Here is a 21,639-nt window from a genome sequence, read left to right as displayed (position 1 = left end):
TTTACTTTATTCAACTACATAAAATAGGATCACAGGTAAATAGACACAATCACCACTGATTCACTAATCTGTTTATGGACTGAGCTGGTTCCCACTTGGATAATGAGTTATTTGTAATCTATAACCTCTAATTGGATAGTGATGATGCTCTGAGACTACTGGCTGTTTTCCACGCCTGGTTTTTATCTGTGCTCCTATCAGCAATAAGCATACATGCTGTAGTAGGGGCCCGACACACAGTTTATCACTTGTCCTCTATCATTCGGCGGAGCTGGACGTGAAAGATCCCAGCAGATATAGAATGTGCTTTGTAAACGCAGAGGAAGACAGGAAGGAAGAGAGGAAGAAGTCCAGGAAAACAGGAATGAAAAACATTTATTTTATCTGGCCTCAGAACAGACAGTCCTGTGCCTTCCTGACACATATTCCTTGTACTAGCTCTTAAGCAAGTCTATAGGAGGTAATATCTATTGGCAGCACAATTTTCAGACTGAAAACTAGACAGATAGGGTGCCAGGAAAACATGTATAGGTTGTCACGCCATATGAGAGTGAATGGAGTGAGCAGCAATAATTTTATGCTGTCTAAACTTTCACACATATGCAGAGCAGTTCTCTTGACTTATTTCCTTGAGTGCTCTCAACAATTCTGTAACATTTGCTTGGCTTTTAGAGAGCATGTTTTGAATCGCTCCAGAGTCCTCTTTGGACTCTATTGCACTGCAAGTATGTGGCACAGAATCTTTTGAAATGCTGAAGATTGTTTCCCTGAACATTATTTTTATGCACATGCACATGTTTGCTTTCCAAGTGTTAGATGAGAGGATCAATAACATTTTCATGCCTGTGTGTTAAACACAGAGCTAGAGTCAGGAGACAATTAACCTGGCGAAGCATAACAATTGGACGCATGGAAAAGGACCTGGCTAGAAAAAAAGGTACAGCATGTAACTCCCCCTTAAGACTGAAGAAATTGTTGTTTTTATATTGTTGTATGAATTAAACAAAAGTGATACAAAGTGTTAATCAGTGAGCTTTACGGGTGTTGGTTGGCATGTTTTTGGCAAAGCTAGGTTAGGCCAAGCTACTTACCCTCTAGCTGTAGTTCTATTAAAAACTTAAGTACAACCTTTAAAAATGTTCCAGTGAAATAAGAGACTGTAACTTCATATTATTTTGGAGCTCATTCCATTTGTATGCAGCATAATATCTGCACCATGAACTGTGTTTTCTGAGTTCAGTGTGAAGAGGCACAGCTAATGTTAAAACGTCCTGTGACCTGACATTGTAAGTACTGCATTTAATTGTAACCATAGAGCAGAGGTAAGTAGGCAGTTTTTGTAGTAGAGCCTTATTGCTCCCCTCTTTTTGTTAAAGAGGTTCACCCCTTTACCTTTTTTTTAAAATAGCAATTTCACTTGTAATGAGGTGCAAAGCACTGTGATACACAGAGTCTTAATTTAACCATATACAGCTTAACCATACCCATGTATGGTCTCAATCTTCTCATCTAACTCTCAGAAGGAAAGTGAATGAGCATATCTCCTAAATGTGATCTATTTCTTTAAAGCTGAATTAATCATTATTTTTAGCCATATTTGTGTCATGACTCTGTTGATGGCATTGTCCAGACTGAATATCTCAACAAGTGCCAGATAAATTGCCATAAAATATTGTACATTCATGATTCCTAGAGGATGAGGATGATTAACATTTATGATCAACAGAGGATGATTCCTACTGACTTTGGTGATCCTCTGTCATAAGCATCCACCAGCAGGTTCACATTTATATTTTGTCTTGGGGAAATGTCTCGATGACTACTGGATACATTTCCATGAAATTTGGTACAGATGTCTATGATGCCCACAATAAAATATATTATTTGCTTTGTATGTTCCACAGCTTGTGTGCAGGGGCTGATTGTTTAGGATTCCCCAAACAAATCAGAAGACACTATGCAGATGGTGGTTGATAATTAGGAGGCTGAAATATGTCACTTTTATGAGCATTGTATTTTGCTCTGCTGTAGAAGTGTTGTGCTCAGCATAGAAACCAGACTGCACCCTCTTATTCCTCATACTTAATTGACACATCAATGAGGACTGGTGTGGTTAAGATCTTGATGAAAGATACAGTGTGGTTACTATGAGTGTGCCCATTACCTCCACAGAGGAGTTCTCATTTTGGCTCAGCTCCTCAGCTTATAGCCTAATCAGCTGTTCGTCTTGGCTTTTGATTGGTGCAGGATATCTGGTTTCATAAGCCATTATCCTTTACCCACAATTCTTGCTGTTTTGCTCAGTATGTCTTCCCATGTGTGAAGAAATAGAAACATTGACATCTTTTATTTTTGTCGCCATGTTCGTGAGAGCACAGTTTGAAGCCTTAAGGCGACAAATGAAGTGAGAGGGAGGGAGGCACTTTGTACCTTTGTGCACTCATCAAGAGTTAAAACTCTGAGCAATTAAGTTGGATAAGAATTGATGAGACCCTGTATCAGACCTTCCATATCAGAGGGACTTTGTGACTAATAGCATTTGTCACAGGTTGTTGAACATACTTTTGGTTTTGCATTTGGAGACTTTGTTTAGACCCAGTGGTGAATTTAAAATTTGCCTGCAGGGCAAAAAGCAATAGTGTCATGTTTTCTTGCTCCACTGGGAAAAAAATACAGTATAAATTGTTGTTCCCAACAGCTATATCAGCTTTAGATTTGACACTTGCATTGAAATTATATTAAGGTAGAAAAAGAAAAGCTAAAGCTGTCACTTTTGTTCAGCATGTGATGTAGTGGGTCCCTTAGAAACAGAGCTGTACCCTTAAGGGGACGTCATGAAACCACAGGCCACTGGTTGTGCTGAGGGACTGATTGTACAAGTCCCTCACATCGACAAATCATTAGAGTTAAACTTTGAAAGTTCAAAAGTGTGTGGTGACAGCTTCAACTCTGATTTGAAAACTTAAACTGGGGGCTCTTCACATTCTCCATTTAAAAGCTTACATTTAGTGGGTATTTCATAGGCTGATTCCAGTATTTTTGCATGGAGCTCAAGAGTGGGTCAGTTATTCTACACAATTAAGCCTGCTATAGCTGTTTTGTTGTTGTTGTTTTTTACCATATTGTTCAATCTTAAGTGGTGAACTTATTATAGGCCCAGTAGCCTATAATGAGTTTCTGTTTTGTTGCTTTTGGGCCAACTGAAATAATAAAAGCTTTAGCATTTTTAAAATATCTTTAATCTTGTCATCATGGAGATAGCTTTGAAACACCATTTAGACATTTGTGTAGGAAAATAGAATTGACTAAAAGTATAAGTGACCAGTTAATTGGTTAAATTAAAAAAAAAAATCAAGTGACTGATAAGAAAATTTGAGAGTGGTTATTGGTAAACTGGGGAATAGGTTGAGGGGACAAAATCATGATCAAAACAATGCAAACTGAACAGGAATTACGTGTGCTATGATAAAATGCATAAAATATAACATCAACTACTGTCTGTATTATTAACATTTCAAACCAAGGATTAAGCTTTGAGAAATGAATTTGATGTTTTATAAATTGTGACTATAATCTGATTTATTTTATTGTATTCTTGCTAACACACTCATGCACACAGTCACCCACATACAGACTAAGTCAAAAAAGAAAAATGAAACTCACCTTTACATGTCTTAACATCTTGATTTTAACAACTAGAATCAATATTTTTATGATAACAATGCATCAAATGAAAATGTGAAAACAGCATGAGAATGTGTAAGGGGTTTCCCATGGTGATGCACCTACAGAAAATAATCAACTGAATCTGCAGGTCGTCTTGACTTCATGGGGTTTTGTAGTGAGTTTCATTGTTGCTCATTGTTTAGTTGGCCAGTTAAACAAAGAACAATTCACTCTTACCACTCTGATGGTGTCATTGTCAGCTGCGACAGGAAGCTGCAAGAAAGAAAAGAAAAGGAAAAAAGCTCTAAAAACCTATGGTACACTACCTGTTCAGCACCAAATGGCATACGGACATGGTTAGTTACTAGCTGGTCAACATAGGGGAGCATTTAGCAGCTAAGAGTCAGATATTTCCCCCAGGAATTGGTAGACACCAAAAACAGAGGCAGCTGTTTGCTAACAAGTTCACCACTTAAGATTGAACAATATGTTTAATAAAAACAGTTATAGCAGGCTTAAGTGTGTAGAATAATTGACCCTCTCTTGAGCTCCATGCAAAAAATCTATATCAACATTTTTTTGCTTGAAGAGTTATTGTGGAAAGTCATTTTAAGTGGAGCTTTATCTTCACAACAGTCTCCTGGCGCAGAAAATGTGTAGATTTAATATTAATCTCAATAGCAGGTTTAACAGCCCAATCAATCCAGTAGAATTATAGTTTCTGTGGTAGAAAAGTGAGTCTCTGGGAGATAAACATCACCCAGACGCTCATAATCTTTACAGTTTGTTGCCAGCCTACCTCAACGGAAAAGCAGATATCTTGGTCATTAAGTCTTTCGGATGGGAGGAAAAAAGTCTTATGAACATAATCAAAACAAGTGCTGCTTGAAGTACGAATGGACATATTAGGGAGGCTGTGACAACTATCTCTCTGGAAAGTTGAACTACATTAAAAATGGGGAGCAATTTCCTCCTCTGCATGTTGTGCTCTCTGTGTAGATATATTACTGTATGAGCTCCCATCCTCTCCGTGACCAGACACCCTTCTCTGCTTATAAAAGTAGACTGCTTTTTTAGCCTATGCATCACATTTACCTACAGTGTCATCCGCAGTGTCACTGTGGTGAGAGGGTTTGAATGGCTGGCAATAAATCATGGTTTTTAACAGCTTCAGGGATTGAGTTCACCTCTATCTAGACTTGACCTACTTCTTAGCAAAGTCCATGCAAACTAAGTTGTTGTACAGTCCCCTGTGAGAAAAGACAAATGTGGATCTTCCCTGAGTACTCATCGTCCACTTTGTCATTTCATTAGTTATACATATGACGCAGTCACCACACCAGTCCAGCCCCAACGACTTACTATTTTAACTCACACCCTGCTCCATTACTGTGTGGTGAAGAAGTAACAGCACACATATTAGTCTGAATCTCAGTAAGTTTCTGTCAATGTCCTCGAACATTTGTATTCTTTGAAATATGAAAATTACATCCAATTCATGAGCATAAGACTAGAATTTATAACAAAATATTGAGGCAATGCAAAGGACTAACTGCTGATCGAATATTGAAAGAGTATTTTGCCAAACTAGACACATGAAGAGGTTCACAGTTCTCTGTTAACCTTGGAAACAGCAGAATAATTAAATTAGATTTTGATTCATAAAATCCAGAATTAATTCATTTTGTTTTGTTTTGATTCTTGATGATACAGTTACATCAGATAAATACCAATGTTGCATAAAGCCCCTCTCAGAATTTATCCTGAGAACTTGAATTTCCTCTGCATTCAACAGGCGAGCAACACTGTTGTTTCCTAGAAAATGCTTAAAGTGCTCATTATAGGCTCAATTATAAACACATTTCGCAGTCATAAAATTGTTGACCAAGGATCTTCTTTTCCCCAGCAAATGCAAAACATGACATGACTAAAACATGACACATCCATATTTTTCAGGTCTACAAGTTGAGCAAGAACAATAAAAACCTGCACGACTTACAAGGGGGTCATCATCATGCATATTTGAAAAATAAGAAATGCTATCCCATACAGCTTTGCATGGACTGTCAGTAGCAGATGTTTCAACTAAGTACAAACATCCGCTTTTAATTATCACTTTAAACACAGACAGGACAGAAACTGAAAGTCTGCTCACTAATTTATCTGCACTGTTTGTATTGACAAGGCATCAAACGATATCAGCAGACAGCTGTTAGCTAGCTCCGCACATTGTTCATTTACTTCCTTCAACAGATACAAACTGTGAGCTCAGATCAGTGTGCAGAGCTTTTTTCAGTCTGCCCTTCTTGAAGATGCGATCTCTAGATTCGCTACAAGATACCCAGAGTCAGCTGACTTTCCTGAGTCACGACTGTTCCGCTATCTGCAGGAGACAACTGTTCACGTCAAAGTTGACAGGACTATTGTGGCTTAAGGTGGCTCATATAGAAGATATCATCTATGTTATTCTTCAATTTAAAACAACTTTTATGTGCATATTGCTATAACTTGATTTCCACAGACATTTTAGACATCATGCAGCAACTGAACTACTTTTAACAAGTAACCACCTCAAATAAATAACATTCAGCACAAATTTCCAGTTTACTGAAAAAAGGCAAAAATGCAAAGATCGATCTGGGGATTTTAAGAATTTATACTAGATCATTAAAACAAAAAATGTGATTAACTAGAAAAACTTTTTTTTTAAATCAAACCCTGGTGAGAGCAGAAAATCTAGAACATTTCCTCAATTAAACTTATAATTTACAGATACAAAAAGGCATTCATGTTAAGTCTGTTTTTATATGACTTTTCTGAAATTTTGAAGTCCTTCAGCCAACCTTGGCAACATCTCTCCACAATAGCTCATCCTCCTTTGTTAAACCACTCCAATGAAAAACAATTTTTTAAAGACAAAAAGCAAAATAACTGTTCTTTTAACATAATTTAAATTTAATTATGACACAGTAAATGCATACATAAAAAATGAAATACAGCACAGCACAGTGTATTTCACTGACTTGTAATATTGTTAATTAATTCCAGTCCTTCACCAATTTCTTCACCTGGATTTTCTGGTTTGTACATTTGGAATAACAGCTCTCCTCCTGCTACCAGCTGCTGCTATTTTCACTTGCTCAGCAGAAGAAAGGAGGTGCAACAAAAGAATGAGAGGTGTCCTTTGAGAATTCAGCAGCAACAGCACAAAAGCCAGTCAACAGTATTATCCTTAGTATTAAATATTTGCACAGTTATACTGTTTACTGTTTTCTGTTGTTTTATAGCTCCCATAAGGTTGTCTAATCACTGACTTTATTTCTGTGTCAGTTCCATGCTACTGTAACACAAGAGGACAGTTGTTGTAATAATTGCAATACTGGTCACCAAAGGATGTCACAAAGAGTTATTTGTGACTTCAGCAGAGATAGGCACCTAAATTCAGGTCAGGGAGAGCAACTTGCCTGTCTGCTTTTTACATCATATTTATGTAACATTTTGCACTGTTGCAGTTTCATTTCTGGTCCTTGGTCAGACAGGAGTGTGTTTACACACTGATTGGGAGGTTTCATAATATCAGCAGGGAGAAAATGTTTGGATTTAAGGAGGCACTGAGTGCAATGACAAAATCAGGGAGTTGCTGTAGCTTTAAGTGAACAAAATGAGACAACATCACAGCAACGTGTTTGTGCGCTTGTCTTTGTGTTGGCAGATTTTTTTTTTTTTTTTTTTTTTTCATGGCCAGCGATGTGTAGTATTGGAAAAACTCGATTTGTTTCAGTGTTATTTTCTTTGGCTGTCAGGTAAAGTCACTGTGATGACAGACCACTGCTTGAGTAATTGCAACTCATGGCTACACAGAATCTAAAATACACTCTGACTTGTGCATTACATTGAGTTTTTAGTCTGTTTGGTAAATCGTACAGTAAGTTAATCCCTCCAGAGAGACCAGGTAAATCACACTCAACATGGAGATAACACATTTGGTATCAAATAAAACAGATATTGTGTCTCAAATCAGACACTTAAGTTAGTACACTTAAATGCTGTACACTGTGTGTACAGTATACTCACTGGTGTTGTGTGTGAATTTCAACAGGGTAGTTGTTTCAAATGAAACATGGCTGTTGTATACTTACTGGAAATGGTGATCGCAACATGTGACCGCCATTGTCGCTCACCAAAATATCTGTCAGCTGCTTCGCTCACTTGACTTAAAAATGAACATGTGACTTTTTTGTGTGTGCTCACTGTGTCATACAACATGTATGTGCCCCTCATTTGTTGGCTGCCATTTTTATACACTTGGTGGTCCTTCCCCCTCTGCTATGTAGCCAGCATGTCAACCGTTAAGGGTGAAAAATGCCTGTCATTCCACATTTGACTTTTTGACCATTTTGAGCACATTATCCTGGTAGTTATCACTTGTGTGTGAAAGTGTGGGTAGGGAAGCGCTCAAATTGAAACACAGCATAAGTCTCCTGACATACTAGCAGCTCTGGTGAGGCTGTGCTGAGGCACAATGGTGCTTTACACCAAATGCTAACGGCAGCATGCTAACATGCCGATGTTTAGCAGGTATAATATTTACCATCTTTCAGTGCTTATCATTTTAATGTGTTAGCATGCTGACATTTACTAATTAGCTCTAAAACCAGGCACCACTGAGGCTGAGGTGAATGTCATTAATTTTGTGGGTATCTAGTCATAAACCAAAGTATTTGATCTTATGATGGGCACCAGATGAACAGCTCATCAAAGTTATTACAGTTCATCCTAAAGAGCAAATGAATATCTGTACCAAATTTTACTCCAATCCACCTAGTGTATGTTGAGATTGGAGGAATGAAAACTTTAATCTGTGCTAGAGGATCCATCCTCTGAGGAAAACAGATGTCTGTACAAAGTTTTATGGCAATCAATCCAATATTTGTTGACATTTTTCAGTCTGGATTTCCCTTTCTATTATATATTGTACTTTCTCATGACACTGCAGTGTATCAGAATACAGTTCCTCTAACCCAAATGAATAGAGATGGAAGTGCCCAGAAAGAGAAATGGCAGTTCATAAATAAAAATTCAGTTGTCATGAAATATAAATATATGAGGGCATTAAACACTAACAATATGAGTGAAATATTAATTAAAGGAATATCACGTTAATGTTCACTTGTGGTGCTCTGCTGTTGAATCTGCTGTAACATAAACATTTCTTTACGATTATTTGATTCATCAAGCTCCAGATAGTTGAAGTGAAACAGCCCCCTGACAGAATTACCATACAACATCATAATGCATTAGAGGTCGGCAGAGCTTAAAGGAGAGAGTGAAATGGTGCATAGCCAATGAGAGCAATATTGGCAGTGAGTCTGAGAGACCCTGGCTGTGGTATACTAGGCTCTGTATTCTACTGTCACAGTCTTTCCCAGTCCTTGTTAGGATGGCCTAGTTTCATTGTAAAGGCTCTACCCACCTCCTCACACTTGTTTTTCCCCCCTTCCCTGAGGGAAACATGTTACCCTGGTGTCTCTCTTTAACCTGGGGATCTCTACATACAACTTGTGTCTGGTTCCCCTCCATCCCTGGGGCTCAATTAGAAACATAGTTCAGTGGACTTGACCAGTCAAGATGATCACTGGCTGTGTGTTACAGACAGACGACCAGGTTCTCTTTAAAACTGCAATCTTGGAGATAAGACGAACATCTTTGTCTGCTGTGGATGACAGAAACATGTTGTTCATAATGACACAGACAGCTCCTTCAGAATAGTTGATTAAATAAATTAAATCTGAATCTGCTTTATCGGTAAAGTGAAAGAAGTTCATTGATATGCACAAGCAAGTCAGATAATGTGTCTTGGTCTTGGTTGATAAAATGAATGTGTTTTTTAAGTAATTGCTGCCTGTGTCATGATAATCCATATTTTTAACAACAATTCCTATGAAAAGACCAAAACCAACACTGAACCGATCCTACTAACAAGTATTTCCCATATGTCACAGAGCTTCATCGTTGTCCAAGCACTATTAAAAATAAATCAAAAAGCCACACTGTTGCACTTGGTGACATGTGTTTTTCATTACTATGAAATGTTTTTTTTTTTTGTTGTTTTTCCTTTTTTTGAGTCATTCCTACACACAGCGTCTCGCTGTCTTGAAATACTAACATGCAAAATTTGTATTAATCCACAGCTATTATAGTCCCCAGCAAATGCACCCCTATATGAGTAAGGTTTGCCAAATATAGCTATAGCACCCAGCTGTGTTAGGAAAATACATAGTGCTAATGTGTGGTCGATTTTGATCTTTTTGTGGATTTTTTTGTGACAATAAGAGAAATGATAGAGACACTGTAACCTCTAAAAGAAAAAGGTAAAGAACTGTGTCTGTGAAAATGTCTTTTCTTATCTTATCAAACAACTGCTAACCACAAGTTCTTTATGAAAAATTGTACTGTGGCAAAACTCTAAAATGTCAGTGTTTATTGCAATATTAATGTTGTTTGTTATAGCCACATTGGTGATGACAAACTGAATTATATGGTATTTTTTTAAATCAAACCTTTAACTGTGCAGCTGTGGAATCCGGGCAGCTGAGGTTGTGGTGGTAACCATGGAAATGCAGGATCCAGGTGGATTCTCCTGGAGGCCGTGTCTCTGGTTAACACAGTGACGGATTCTGCCAGTGTCTTAGCGGTTCAGCTTTAGTTGAGTTTACTCGCAGACTTTCTGTCTCAGCAAACTTAGTTTGTTGCAGGTTTCTTTGCAGGTGGTCGCGTAATCTGCAGGCCTCTCTCGTGGGTTAAAGAAAAATAAATTCCTGCATAGCCCTACTTAACGTTTTTTGGATAACTCAAGAGGAGGCTGGTGTCGGCAGGACAACTCTAAAACTGTCAAAAATCTTCAGAATAAAAGCATAGGATTATCAAAAATAAATTCTAAGTATCCAGGCTGATGCAGGATGTCACTACAAATATGTACGGGTAAAAAAATAGAATAAAGTGGAAGTGTAAAACATAAACTAAAAAAGGAGGTGCAAAGTATGCATGAATGAAAAAGCAACTGTTACAATAGATAATCTGCTCAACAAGGTGCATCTACGGTTGTACTGAGAGGTATGTCTGTGTTCCTGTACTTAGAAATATTAAAAATCCCTCAGAACAGTTTATGTATTTAATTATTTCTGTTTTTTTCCTGTAGGGAAGTACCCATCCAATATTGCTGTTACTCAGTCACTGAACTATCAGAACATTATGCCTTTGATTGTGCAATAACTGCAGGATATTCATGAGGTACTGTTTCCTAGCAACATAGTGTATGCACTGTGTATAAGCTACAGTGCCACGTCTCTGATCATTTGTCATTATCAAAGACAAAAGGTGAGGCCGCGATTCTTTAAATCCAAATATGTCATCATGAGCCTTCACTGTTTTTAGGTAATTTCATTCACATGTAGTTATATTTCTCTCTTTTTTTTATATATTCATACATTCAGAAGCACTTCTTTACTGCAGGCTTGCTCTTCTATCTCTGTCCACAGTGAATTGTTGAGCCTTTGTCTCTTCTGTTGGGAAATCACACCCCTAGATCAGGCTTTTTACAGCAAAGAATCCACTGTCAGTGTTGAGTCTGCTTATGATTGTACACAATAGCATTTTTGCACAGCTAAGAGAGCTCAGTCAAAGGACCCCTGAGAGAAACATCACTGCATTGTTTCTCTCAATCCTGCTGTATATTGGTGCTCAAATGTGCTCATTCTGTCACCTAAGGGCAGTTGTATTGTATTATCTTCAGCTGCACACGGGAAAGGACTGTACCAAGTGGATAGACATTTTATCTGCTCAGTTATTCACACTTGCACGAGGACTGTCTCAGCACTACTACTGAAGATAGTTTTAACACAGCCCCCCCATCCACTGCAATCAGATACACTTTAAATGGTTAATGAAATTAAATTGGTTTTTGATGCAAATTAAATTACTTTTTGAGAGCTTTCTTGCAAGAAAAGACGGGTACATTTACACTTTTTATGGACTTTGACATGGTTCAATTGTTTTAGGAAAGTGTTCCAAGACCATTTCAAGAACATATAAAAGGATTAATAATTGCACTGTGATCCACTGCTCGTGTGATGGGTTTTGTGTATGCTGATTTTAATATTTCTCACTGCAGTGTGAGCAGTATTTGAATTAATTTACCAGCGAAGACGGGTCTACACTCAGGAGGAATGCATTTTGTTGTCTTCTTTCACATCTTAATACCACTTCATCAGCAACGTGGAGTAGTTGTACAAGTACAGTGTCATTAGTTCATAAAAGTCATTAGCTTGCGGGGATAAACCTCTTAACCTCCATCCGAGCATTTGTATCTCCCTATCTGCAATTACACAGTTGGGTAGATTGCATTGAACCTCTCAATAGTCATATCATTGCACTGCCCACAGAAATTTGTCTCTGAATGTATTTTGCCATTAGGCTGCCGAACATCATCTGAAGTCGTCCTAAATATTCTTCAAGTCTATTGAAAATTGCTGGTGTTCAGACTCAGATGCATTGAAGCAAAGAGACGCCAGCTGTTGGAGAAATAACATATACTTGCCTGTCTTCTCCACAGTTGGGAGAGAAGTCCTTAGTTATAGAACCTATAGTCTCTGCTGACTCGAGCTGATGTGCACAGCGAGAATTCTGATGGTGCCAGCATAATTTTTTCAAAAAGTCAGTTTCTCAAGTTTTAGTCAGATGTTATAGGATCTATACATGTATTTGTGTCATGAAATACAAATGAATTGCAGACCCACCCATAAAAGCAAAAAAAAAAAAAAAAAAACATACCAGGCATAGACAGATAAAAGTCCCCCCCACCCCACATACACAAGAGCAAGACCCTCAGACTGAAAGGCTTTGTCCGTTTATCATGACCTAATTTCAATTGCTTCATTCAAGAAATAGTCTAATACCCAAACACAAGGCATTTACTGATATAGAGGACTAAGGAATCCAGGAAAAAACATTTTGACTATTTTCTTAATAAATTACTAAAAACAAAACAGTCGCTGCACCTCTAGCATTAACATCTGGGTGATCAAAATGGTTATATCAGCAGATTGTAGTGTATTCTAACAGTGTATTCTTCAAATACTGGGTGATACCAGAGTATGTGTTATGCGAGTATGCATTACAATCAGCAGTATGTGGGGTTTCATTTTATGTTGTTCATCATGTGGCCTCAGATCAGCACTTACCTCTCAATGTGGTCATTCTGTTTACAGTATGCTGTAGCTACTCCATCTTCACTGCCTGTTGCTGACTTCCAGTGAGTTGTAGTCGATTGTCCTTAATTTATTATTAGACACACAGAGAGTAGCCTATAAGTATATACATACAGTATATTCTTTTTTAGCTGATGGTTAAATCTTTACTGGCTCCTGTGCATGTAAGTGATGTTGACCTATCCTCAACATGTCTCGTTGATTCTGTTTGAGAGGGAACACTGTAAGATCCCAGTGGGGCCGATTATTGCTGTTTGTAGGTCTCGAGGAACAATGCTGAGGTTATTTGCAGCTTGTGTTGGCCTTAGTCAAGTGTTATTTATTAATAATGTATTGATTAACTGATTTATTTAGTTAGCATCTCACATCACTGCACTGTCTCACATACATGGATTTTATTAGTTTTTTTCTTGTTTTTATTAATTATTTCTTCCCCTCAAAAGGCTGTTCGGTAGTGCAGTTGAAAACGTAGATGAAACATTTTGGTGTGACCTTGTGTCTTTATTCTGAACTCTCTGTGTTTGTAGGAAATATTTCATGAGAGAGCTATGATACTGACGATTTCAATAAGATATTTTAAATGCACCATTTTCTAATACTATATTCTCTTTATTGTGGCAGGAGTGACTTGAGATAAATATGGTGGAAGGTAAAAATACAACATTTCAAAACACACAATATTTCACTTCAACACAACAAAGTGTTTTACAGGGTGCAACTTTGGCCACTCACAGCAATGTTTTCTCCTTAATAGTTGATTTGTTTACATTATGTGTTGTGTCTGATTATATTGTTTGAGGGAACTGCAACTTAGGTAATGCCATATGTGTGGATGAAACTATCGTTAATGTAAACGTAGTTGTCGGTCAAGAATTGAAGATTGAAGAATAATATTCAATAACTTCACTCTTGTACCTCACACATCAGTGGGCTCTTGTTGGTTATACTACAACACTAAGCTTGGAAAAAAGGTTTTCCATTATTTTGAGATAGTTGACTGTGACATTCAGTGCACTCAATGTCACCTCTCTCTCATTGACCAATCAAAATCAAAAGCCGAGGACAACACTGTCAACAGTAGCATAGGAGATCCTGGCTGTTGCTGACGACCCAGTTATTTGTGATCTAATGGGATCAATATTTGAAATCAAGAGTGAGGTTTGTGTCAGAATGTCAGGTATATCACAATGAAGGTGCACAGTAATGTAACTTAAACGACCTTACATTATGATGACCCACAGAATTATCCAGGAAGTAGCTCAGTAAGGAATAAATAACCCTTTACTTAACCTCTTAAACTTAAAAATATGCACATTTTATAACTGCATTAAAATTGACTTGATCAAATACTGGATGGTATTACCAGGCTGGAAGTTTTGAGTAAACTCCCTTTTGTGTTCCTTCCTCTGATTTGGCACACTGGCCCTTTTCAAAGAGATGTCATCAACATTATTTTCATCAATGCTTTATTTAATTCTCAGTATGTTCTCTCAAAACATTGAGGGAATGACCCTCAGACATGACCCTCAGATATGTCATAGCAGAGTAAATGCAGTTGAAATTATGAGGTGTTTGGTTTGATTTTTGTGCATTGGCTTTTTTTTTTTAGCAACAACTGTGTCCATGTCTTTCTCCTTCTGATGAAATTAAATTGATTAAATTGTTAAACATTTAATAGATGCAAATGACAATAAAGTTTAATAAAAGACTTTTCCTTCTTTTCAGGATCCAGATGATTACCGGCAGCTTAGAAGAGGCTGCACAGATTCATAGACCTTTGGGGGTATGGATTTTACTTATTAATATGCTGTGTTGTTTGGATTCTGAATTAAAAGACAGTCCACATATAAAATCAAATTATGAGTGAATACTTTACTCAATCAAACTGAGGATGAACAAGTGTCACGTTATACTGAAGAGACTAAAGCAACATTAATAGGAGGAGGTGGGAGTGAAATTTAGACAGTGTTCCTCATTGTTCTGGACTTGCCTTGTTCAGAAGTCCTCAGAATCATGACTTAATCATTCCTTTTTTTTTTTTTTTTTACTTTCTTCAGTATAACAGTATTCCATAGATATGCTGCAAATAGGAGCACAACTGCTAATAGCAAATTCACATACTTTTAATGGCGTCAGAATATATCTACAAATGTAGGCCGTGATTACTACTATCCCTAAAATTCAGTCAAAATAAATCGAATTTGACAGAAACTGACTTTACTTTTATACAAACGTCCCTTCTTTAAAAAAAAAAAAAAAGGATTTCGACCAATCAAAATCGGTGCTAGGCGGAGCAGAGTCAACCGACCAATCAGCGTTTGCGTGGCGACGTTGCCTAACGTGTGTCGTCATTGGCCATGGCTGTGGAGAGTGGAGCAGGGCAGGGCAGAGCAGAGCTGAGCTGAGCCGAACAGCTGAGAAACAATGTTAAAAAGAGAGTGAAAATACAGAGTAAAATCAATGTTTGAGCCGTCGCTTTGTCTGGTCGGTTTGTTAACAGTGTGAGAAACGTCATTACTGAAGAACTGTGGATAATGAAACGAGCTTTTCGGTCTGTTGTTTTGTCGAATGACACTGGACGCTGAACAGCCTGCGCGAAGGTAAAGCTAACGAGCTCATTTACTAGCGGCTAGCGTTAGCGTTAGTGTTAGCATTAGCCTTAGCTTTATCTTTCCATGATATCCTTTGTCATTATTTCCATCTTCAGCCGTTTTTGTTGCGTGCGGTTATGTGTGTCTGCGACTGTTGCGTCCTTAACACCTCTTAATGGTCATGTTTTTGTTCTTTTGTGGTAATTTTGCATCGTTGTACATTTAACCCTCTATGGTACCATGTTGCCTGCAACTGCAATGCTAACCAATAGAAATGAGAAAAAGTGGTCAGATGACCTACAGGGGTCCATTTTGCTTCCTTTTTCAGCATGTCACAAAATATGAGTCAACTTCATTAGTTAGTAAAGAAGTATTTTTTAAAAAGTTTACATGATATAAAATATATCATAGGAAATTGCAAAAAAACTGCATGTTACCCTGAAGCAATATTGTACCATAATGGACAAAAGCACAAAAGGCCATACCAGGCATAGGTTAGAATACAGGCAGGGTGCAAAATTAGAATCCAATATACAAGTGCATATTAATTGCAAGGGAAAGAGTTATCCAACAATTATCAGAATGTATTTGCCATGAATAAGATTTTGCAATGCATTTAAAAGAATATATAATTCATATACTATATCTTAAAATATTAAGAAATTAATCTGCACGTTCTTCAAACTGTACAAAGCACAGGTGGCACTGCCAGTTGATGACCGTGAAGATGAGATGTTGTATAGTGATGAGGAAGATGAGGTTATAAAGACAATCCAGCAGGGAGTGAGTAAGAGTTAGGATGAAGATGAGTTGCTTCCTCAGCTTTCGCTAGCAGTGAGGTACATTAGTGAGGAAGGAGATTTTGTGTGTATATGCAAGTACTTCTGAGTTTCTGTTCATGCTTGTGAGGATAAGGTGGTGCATATTAGGATAAGGCTAAGATGATTTTTTTATGTTTTAACATGATAATCTGATATGGTTATATTTGTGTTCCATTATGGTACAATGTTGCCTGAGAGCAACAGCTGGATAGGAAATACCGCTTTTTATCAAATAAGAAATGTGTAATACATTTAAAAACTAGGTAACTAGATTTGTTTAAGTGTTTGGTTAAAAAAATTTATGTTATAAATAAATATATTTCTTTTTTTCTGTATTAAAACAGCAAATATTTCAATTTGTCCATTATGGTACAATGTTGCCTTCAGACAACAAACTTTAAAAAAAAAAAGAATGAAAATATTCATTGATATTGTTAAAGTGTTCAATATTAAGTAGGAAAAACATCACAAATCATTTTTTCCTCAATATAATTTGTTCCATAGAGGGCTAAGATTTTTGTTTTTGTGGCAGTTTTGCGTTCGGTTGTCATCATTCAGCCTCTCTACCTAGTTGTTTTACATTTACTTATGTCCAGTTGTATGTCTTTGTGGTTGTTTTGCATCGTTGGTGTATCTTTGTAGTTGTGTTAGCTACTGTTCATTTTACATTTCTTTGTTCCCATTTTTTGTTGCACTGTGGCAGTTTAGTATCTCTTCGTGATCGTTTTGCGTCTTGATTTTGGTTTGTTTCCGGTGTACCAGTTTAACTGGTAATTATGTTGTTTGGTGATCTTTATTTACATATTCACCTCTTGTGCTCCAAATGTTGTCGTTTGTAGATGTGTCATTCTTAGAAACAGTAGGCTACTGTGTGATAATTTGTGATAGTTACAACACAAACCCAGTGTTACTCAAATATAGCCACATCAAAGGAAAGTGGTTTTGTTTTTTATCAAAAAGTGCACTCATTGGTTATCACAATATCAAACTCGCCTCATGTGACAGCATCATAGTACTTACCTACATAAACAGGCAGGAATCTCATGTAGTTCAATTGTGTGTTAAGTAAGCAACTATGCTTTTCATCGTTCATCAGCTCAGATATACACATTACTGGATTTAAGCTTCCCTCTATCCTCAACATATTTATAGCTCTGAAGCATGACGTTTTGAATCCTGTATGGTCAGGTTAACCACTACACCAAGATATGTTGCTGGTGAAGAGCGTTTAAGCCATATTTTCTTTTCTCTGAGAGGTCAATAAGGTTTTATTTGGTGAAGTAATGTAACTCAAAAGTGTGATTGTCAAGGTTAGGCCAAGGTTCTAGTGATTAGTTTTCAGTGTCATGTATGTTTTTCCAAGTGTTGTACTTGTGTTTTCCAGGTCTACTTGTTCAGCCGCTGCAGCCTGGACAGAAATAGAAATACCACTTCTCACATCACAGACCAAAGAGGTATGTGTCTTAAAGATTCATAGTTTTTTTTTTTTTTAAATATGTTGATGAGTTGAATTATTAACGTAAGTTCTTAGTTACCTGCATGTGGACTAATGGATTGTGGCTTTCCTCATCTTCTCGCCATACATTAAAACCAGGAAATGCTAAATTTTCTGTCCTTGAATTTTTATTGACAAGTAACAGGCAAAGTAGGATTGAAAAATATTTTTACTTAAACTATAATAGCAATGTTACTGTAATGTGTATTTAATATACAACACTATACAAATCCATTTCAATTATACAAATGTGAATATTTTAGTAATATCCTTGCAGTATTAAACAGCCAGTTTTACTCAATATAAAAGCTGATGCTAAAACCTTTGTAACCCCAGCTAAATACTCTTGTTTTATTTTCACAAATACAGTACAGGAGATTGCATCAAAACCAGTTCATCAAACAGTTGTTAAATATTTAATAGAATAGAATATTTGGACAAACACAATGTTTATTAGTTTACAAAACAAAGACAGTACCTTAAAGTAATTCCATCGTGCACATATGTGTACTCAGACCTTAAGTATAATTAGCAATACCACATGTTAGTCTGGCATTCAAAATTTTATGTAAATGTTCATTATGCAGTTCACAGTAATATACATGATTGCTTCAGTGTGATCACATACTAATTTTCCTTTGTATATTTGTTTTATTGATTTCAGGTGTCAGCAGTCCACAATTGCAGTCCTTGTACAATAAAGAAGTTCTCTGAGCAGAAGATCACAACAAAGAGGTAATTTACAAGACACCATTACATGAACTGTCCAACAGAGAGCAGTGACATTTAAGTTGTGCATGTTCAGTAATTGATTTGAACATAAGTCTGAATAATTTATAATTTGTCAAAATAACACTTATCTCATTAATAATGCTTATTTACATAGTCCATGTACAGTAGAAAGTGAAGGAAGAATTTAAACATCAGCTAAAATTAGAGTACAATAATATATTTTTCCAGGATAAGAATGTCTGTATGTAATGACAAGCTATGCTTTGTTGGAAGTAGTTATTAAATACATGCTCTGTGTTTTTCAGATGAATTCATGGGAACAACTGGATTTACCCAGGGTGAAGGTAGGACTATAATTTTATTATTTATTTACAGTAGAGCATAATAATTGACTTTAAGTGTAATAATAAGGCAGACACAATTAAATAGACTGTTTTCCTGTGATAACTAGAGTTAGAATAATAAATTATTTAAAGTTTCACAGGGTGACTACTGTGACTGTACTGACTTATGTGTTTTGTCTCTGCAGGAAGAGGAGGCGGTGCCTGCTGAAGTTCTGGATCTGAAGCGGATGAAAGAAAAGCAGTTATAATGCTTCTACAGACACACTTCATAGCATACTGCTAAATGACATGCAGCAACTTGCTGGTCCTACAGTTCAAGTGAGACACTTTGTTTTACATCCACTTGTCACGTAAACAATGGGCATCTTAATGAGCAGCAAGATGCTAGAGGTCTCATGTCAGTCTGGTGTAAAAGTTATGGGAAACCTCCAGCATCCTCTTCTCCGTTATTCAAATGGAGACACTTTGTTTTAGCTCCCACCTGCTTAATAATGACACTATAATGCAGCTATGAGTACATTTTCCAGACTAACATGTCTCAATTAAGCATCTTTATGAACATTGAACTGCTTTTAAGACAGAACATGCAAGACAATTGTCTTAAAAGCAGTTCAATGTTCATAAAGATGCTTAATTGAGACATGTTAGTCTGGAAAATGTACTCATACCTGACATTAGATGTTAGGTGAGAGAATAAAGCAACGTGTCTCCCAGTAGTCAAACATCTGTCATTATCTTTGCTATGGTTTGTTAAATGTTGTCTGGAATGAAATCATTGAAAATAAAGTTATAAAGTACTATCAAATATTCCCTACTTGCTTGAGATGCTGATTAAATATGCATAAAATCATACATGCCTTTAAAGTTACATGTTTAACCTTTTAAAAATGTACTCACTTTTTCCATAAGGAAATTAAATTCCTCTATTTACACATTAACTACAATTTGATACCATTCAAATCATCATATTAAGAAAAAATACTGAGAAAGTTTATCAATTGTTTTCTCTGCAACATTATTATTACTGGAAGAATTTGGATTTTAAATTAAATTTAACAATATGGCAAATGTACTATAAATCTAGATTATATAGAAGACTCTCAGTATCAAAGCCACATTAAAACTTTCACACATTTATGAACTTTGCAGCTTTAGCTTAGTGGTATCTGTTCCAGACAACAGGTTTTCAAGTCAAGTGTCAAACTGCAGCTGAGATAATGACAGAGGCAGACTGAAAAGAAATACAAACACTGACCTTGCGTAAATCTTCATGTCTGTCTCTCCTTTCTGTGATTTCACTGAAGTTTGACTCCTGTAGAAGAAAAACCAGAAACAACAAATGTTAATATAAAGCTTCAACTGTTTAAACCATCAAAATAAAAGCACAGAGGGTTTCTGTGTATTGAAGTTCAAACTGTCAAGAGATGGAATAGTAAAAAAAACACTGAATTCACAAAGATAATGGACTAATTGGTATTAGACTAATCACACAGGACTTAACTAGTTCAAGGTTTAAATTTGAGTTGTACACAAAGAAGCAGTGTTCTGACTTAGGAGGTGGCTCCATCAGCTCCTATTTCTCTAAAGTAATTCAAAATTTGAACTAAATTTTGTTGGAAAAAGCCTAAATGAAGGTATTAGGCTGTTTCTAGTGTGACACTGACTGCGTTGAACAAGTCCTCCACATTTTTTATGACATACAATACTAATAAGAAACAGTAAGAGACTGAACTTATTTTCTGTGCCTTAACAAATGTATCAGTCTGTCTGCAGTAACGGAATCTATATCAATGATTAATGTGACTTTTTCCTTCTAAAATATTGGTATACTAACAAAATAAAAGCATTAGTTATGTGTTTTTAACAAATTTTATGTATAGCGTATGGGCAAAATTCAATCAAAGGTACTGGAGAGTCCTGGAAATGTTTCCCATGTGGAAATAAATCATAACTAAGATTTAAAAAATTAGATTGAATGAAGGACACTTGATTTACCTATTCATAATTGTAAATCACCACAGAAAAGGAAGATGTAAAAGCTCTGCCATACTCCTCATTACTTTCAATTGAATTCAGCCCTAGGTCTGAAAAGTTTGCACTTGAAAGAAATTGAATACAACCAATTGTTGTACACTGTTTTAGTTCTTATTAAATATAAAATCACCTTGCCTTTGTTGTATTATTTAATCTTCTCAATAAACATCTTATTGCTTAAAAGAATGTATTCATGTGTTTGAGGTGATGTGAGTTTTTCCCATATTACATGTCCACATATTACTTTTTAACTTGCTGCCCCAACACTTCTGGAGATTAATTCTGAGGAAAATACTGAACTGTGGAAATCTATAGACTATGACTTTTTTTGAAGCCTTACTATACTATGACATTTTTTGAAGCTTACTATACTATGACTATTTTTTGACAAGTTTTTGAAGCCTTACTATACTATGACTTTTTTTGACCAGTTTTGAAGCTTTACTATACTATGACTTATTTTTGATGATTTTTGAAGCCTTACTATACTATGACTTTTTTTGATGATTTTTGAAGCCTTACTATACTATGACTTATTTTGATGATTTTTGAAGCCTTACTATACTATGACTTTTTTTGATGATTTTGAAGCCTTACTATACTATGACTTTTTTTGATGATTTTTGAAGCCTTACTATACTATGACTTTTTTTGATGATTTTTGAAGCCTTACTATACTATGACTTTTTT

General features: G+C 36.3%; 2 long non-coding RNA genes across 4 annotated transcripts in view; one reads left to right on the top strand and one right to left on the bottom strand.

Annotated features, from left to right (window-relative positions):
* The window catches only part of LOC108873591 (uncharacterized), a 75,631-nt gene extending 56,142 nt beyond the window's left edge, over positions 1-19,489 (top strand). The window contains exons 1-6 of one of the 3 annotated variants that reach the window (XR_007814361.1): positions 859-937; positions 14,658-14,715; positions 17,729-17,798; positions 18,504-18,574; positions 18,877-18,915; positions 19,101-19,488. This is a non-coding gene — a long non-coding RNA (uncharacterized LOC108873591). Of the gene's footprint in view, positions 1-858; positions 938-14,657; positions 14,716-17,728; positions 17,799-18,503; positions 18,575-18,876; positions 18,916-19,100 lie in introns of those variants that run through there. The other 2 variants (XR_007814360.1, XR_001959507.2) reach the window with 2 other exon arrangements.
* LOC108888093 (uncharacterized) overlaps positions 18,228-21,639 on the bottom strand; it is a 20,413-nt gene continuing 17,001 nt past the window's right edge. The window contains exons 4-5 of the long non-coding RNA XR_007814359.1: positions 20,171-20,227; positions 18,228-19,133 (exon numbers count right to left, since the gene is read on the bottom strand). This is a non-coding gene — a long non-coding RNA (uncharacterized LOC108888093). The remainder of the gene's footprint in view (positions 19,134-20,170; positions 20,228-21,639) is intronic.

The sequence above is a fragment of the Lates calcarifer genome, linkage group LG12 (assembly GCF_001640805.2).
Source record: "Lates calcarifer isolate ASB-BC8 linkage group LG12, TLL_Latcal_v3, whole genome shotgun sequence".
In the NCBI taxonomy this organism is placed as follows: Eukaryota; Metazoa; Chordata; class Actinopteri; family Centropomidae; genus Lates; species Lates calcarifer.
This window is presented reverse-complemented; position numbering and strand designations above follow the sequence as displayed.